The sequence below is a fragment of the Pinus tabuliformis genome, chromosome Q (genome assembly GCF_031772625.1).
Source record: "Pinus tabuliformis cultivar Carrire ecotype Pingquan chromosome Q, CPIR1, whole genome shotgun sequence".
In the NCBI taxonomy this organism is placed as follows: Eukaryota; Viridiplantae; Streptophyta; class Pinopsida; order Pinales; family Pinaceae; genus Pinus; species Pinus tabuliformis.
Window position 1 is genome coordinate 814,775,377 of NC_142296.1, and position 4,456 is coordinate 814,779,832.

Genomic DNA, 4,456 nt, shown 5'->3' on the forward strand with positions numbered 1-4,456 from the left:
AAAGCAAAACTCTGTTTTATTACTGGTTATGAATAAAAAAAATTAGTGTTTGCGCCTATTGTGTGAAGATCGATCTGTGTTATGAATGGAATAGATGTGGTTCATGTTAATGGCATGCAGATAAATACGTTGACAGTTCTCTAAATTAGTTCGAACTGTGGTTTCAATTTAAATTGGATAAAATATCTATGTTATGACAATGATATGTGTTAAATTGGTGAGTGGAATCTTCCCACAGCGTATAACCAAAACAGACTGCGCGGATTTTTGGGACAACGCCGGATTTGTGGTTCCTAAAATCTCGCCCCAAAATCCTGGATGTTGATTAATTGGCAGTTGTGATTCGAACTGTTGTTCAGAACAAGAAAAGATCTGTGGTAACAGAATAGGCAGGATACTCATTAGTTTGTGCCAGCAATCCCAGCAGTTGCGTAATGGAGAACAGAGAATGCCAATTTACTTTGCCAGATCGAAAAACAAGTAGTTAATTCCGATGGACAGGAGATCGGATTGAAGAAAAAAAGTGCTTGCAGAGTCTGAGGACCACGTTGGTGTTATGGAACAATGTCATGTTTATGAATACACAACGCTTCTGCATGTTTATGTCTGTATTGCTAATACGTTATTGATTGCAGATTGAAAAAGCGCAGATGGATCTAAGTTAATTGAACACCGAAGTTTGGTACCTTGTGTTCCAGGCCAGCAAAGTTAAAAACGTAGATCTACAGTGGAAAAGTGTTTTCTGGGCATAGATATATGGTATAAGAGCGTTTTTAACGCAGATACAAAAAAAGATTGGTATTGTTTATGTTTTGGCAAATGGTAATAGATTGCGTTGGATTGACTCAAGCGATAAATGGTTGCTTTTATTTGCTAATTGCAATTATTGAAATGCAGATGGGGCGCAAAGGTCTTTGCTTTGTTTGAAACCGGTGGCTGGTATCTAATATATGATATAAAAACTAATTATATGGCTGCGCCCTGTATGAATTAAGAAAAGAATCCAGTTTCTATATTTAAGTCTGAACAGAGTTTCTATTTTGGTAATTCGGCATTTTAGAAGTCAATAAGATTGATTTGTATGTATACTAAAGTCTGTTGCTTATAACCAAAGTGGAGTGAGCTCAAAGTTTCAGGTACATTATTTTTGGTATCGGAGCCAAATTAGCAGGTGTTTGCAGCAAAGATGCCGCCAAGGAGAGGAATTGGTCGAGGGAGACCAGAACTAAATGCAGTCCTGATAGAAGAAGTGCGAAGACTGCGTGAACGAATGGAGACAATGGAAACAGCCCAGAGAAGAGCGCCTGATGAGGGAGCTGAAATTTCTTCAGAAGAATCTGAGGAAGAAGCGGAAGCAGGAGAAGAAAATGAAACTGCCAAAGTCCTCAAGATGCTGGCAAAAGTTGGAAGCAAACCCAAGATAAAAATTCCTATGTATGAAGGGAGTTTAAATGCCGAGGAGCTCATGGATTGGATCAGATCCATAGATCAGTACTTCGATTATGAAGAGATTGAAGAAAATAAAAGGGTAAAATTTGCAGTCACTAGATTGAAAGGCCACGCAACCATTTGGTGGGACGAGTTACAAACATCAAGAACGAGAAAATGGAAATCTAAGATCAAGGAGTGGGATAAAATGGTAAGTAAACTGAAAGCCAAGTTTTTTCCTAAAGACTATCATTTGAATCTTTTTAAGCAGATGCAAAACTTGATGCAGAAAGGAATGTCTGTTAAGGAGTATACAGAAGAATTCTACAGGTTAAATATTTGAACAGGGCATGTAGAAGATGATTTGGAGAAAGTAGCTAGATATGTTAATGGGCTAAGGTATGAGATACAAGATGAGATTAGTCTGTTAAGTTTGAAAACTATTGAGGATGCCTATCAAGCAGCCTTGAAGGCAGAGGAAAAACTGTTGCGCAAACAAAACCAGAGAAACAGAGGTAAGAATCCGGCAAAAGAAGGAAGGATACTTGAATCCAAAGTTCAACACTCTCAGAATGAGGCAGGGAGTGCGAGTAATAGAGCACCACAAAGAGGATATTTTGGCCGTGGAAGGTTTGTGCCCAGAGGCAGAGGGCGAGGAAGAGATGTACGGTGTTATATATGTGGTGAATGGGGACATATGCAATGGGGTTGCCCTCATCAGAAGTCGGCAAACCCATGTAATGTGAATGTTGTTGAAACCAAAGAGGAGATTCCTCAACATGAAGTTAAAGAGAAACCACCAGAAGTCAGAGAATCCCTGTTACTGAAGAGGGTATTACTGGAAGAAGCTAAGGAAGCCAAAGAACCAGTTGAAAGAAGGACTTTATTCAGAACTGTATGCAAGTCCAAGGGTAAGTGTTGCAAATTGGTAACTGATAGCGGTAGTACTGACGATCTTGTTTCTACAGAGATGGTGGATAAGTTGAAGTTGGAAAGGACAGTACACCCCACTCCTTATAAAGTATCGTAGCTCCAGAAAGGCCATCAAATTTTTGTAACTGAACAATGTAAAGTTGAATTTCAGATTGGTACTTATCAGGATGTTATTTTATGTGATATAATGCCGATGGATGTATGTCACATATTGCTTGGAAGGCCCTGGAAGTTTGACCGAAATGCCATACATGATGGTAGAAGAAATACTTATACTTTGGAGAAAGATGGGAATAAGCATACACTACTGCCGTTGAAAGCTGAAGATAATAAAGAAGCACTTGGAAACAGTGTTACGTTGATGAATGAGAAGACCTTGTTGCAGGAAGATGAGAAGGGTAAGGAGATGCATTTTGCTAGTGTTGGAAAACCCAAGGTAATTTTAACTTCTACAAATTTAGAATATTTACCTGAAGAAATTCAGAATTTCTTGAGTGATTGTGTTGATATTGTTGTGTATGAGTTGTTACACATCAAGAGTATTAGTGAACATAATGATCTAATATCGGGAGTCAGTCTGTCGAATAAAGTAGCCTACAGGGTAATGCAGGAAAATGTCGAAGTTGGAACACAAGTGAAAGAGTTGATGGATAAATGGCTAATCAGTGGAAGCCTTAATCCATGTGCTGTGCAAATAGTACGCAGTCCGAAGAAAGAAGTTGAATGGCGCATGAATCCAAATTCTCGAGCCTTATATAACATCACCATCAGGGTGAAGAATGAAGATTTGAAAGAAAATGCAGTCTCTAAAGAAGAGCTGAAATTGGATCCGAAGAAAATCCAAGTAGATGTGAATTGGCTAACACCTAGAAGCATATTTGAGGGGGATGTCAAAAGCAGATGGCAGGAATGCAGTAGCAAAGACAAGCAGCGAGCAGATATGAGGAGGTGGAAAAAGGAATTCCAAACAGGTGATTTAGTCATGTATTGCAGATTGGTGCTTATACTAAAAGCCAAAAGAAGAACCACAAGGAGACGCCATAACAGACGAAAACCCAAAACAGGAAAAAGGAAAAAGAGAATGCCAAAGAAAATCAGAGGTCAGACTCATTATCAGTGTTTGGTCAAGTGGAAAGAGAAACTAATGGAAGATTCCAGTTGGTTGACAACAGCTGAATTGCAGAGATATGGAGTAAGTCTTGAAAGTTTGAAGGACAAATCTTTTCTTCCCCGGGAGTCTGATGCAGGAGCATCGGAACTAGCCAGCAATGTGGAAATTTGTCCACATGTTGTGGCTTGACAGGGTGAATTTCATTTACGGTTTTTTCAAATCTAGTTTATTGAGGAGGACGATTTCACAAATAATTAGTTATTATTGTAATAAGTGTGACTATCTTAGTGATAAAATTTGTTAAAACAGGTGTGTGCGAGTGCTAATAGGTAGGAGATTTTATTGTTAGGATTTTTAAAATTAGAAGATTGTGTTATCGATTTGTTAGTGGAATTAATGTGAGGAAGTTGTAATAAACGAAGAGATTTTTCTTCGAGGGAGAGTTAGTTTTTGTGTGTGATCTTGGAGAGCGAGAGCTCAGCAAGAGGTAGAGTAAGTGTGGTGTGGGTTTGTATCGGCAAAAAGCTCCAATTAATAAAGAGGACTGTGTTTTAGAAGAAAAATGGAGATCGTCCTTTGTGAAAAGGCATCAAAGCAAAACTCTGTTTTATTACTGGTTATGAATAAAAAAAATTAGTGTTTGCACCTATTGTGTGAAGATCGATCTGTGTTATGAATGGAATAGACGTGGTTCATGTTAATGGAATGCAGATAAATACGTTGACAGTTCTCTAAATTAGTTCGAACTGTGGTTTCAATTTAAATTGGATAAAATATCTGTGTTATGACAATGATATGTGTTAGATTGGTGAGTGGAATCTTCCCACAGTGTATAACCAAAACAGACTGCGCAGATTTTTGGGACAACGCCGGATTTGTGGTTCCTAAAATCTCGCCCCAAAATCCTGGATGTTGATTAATTGGTAGTTGTGATTCGAACTGTTGTTCAGAACAAGAAAAGATCTGTGGTAACAGAATAGGCGG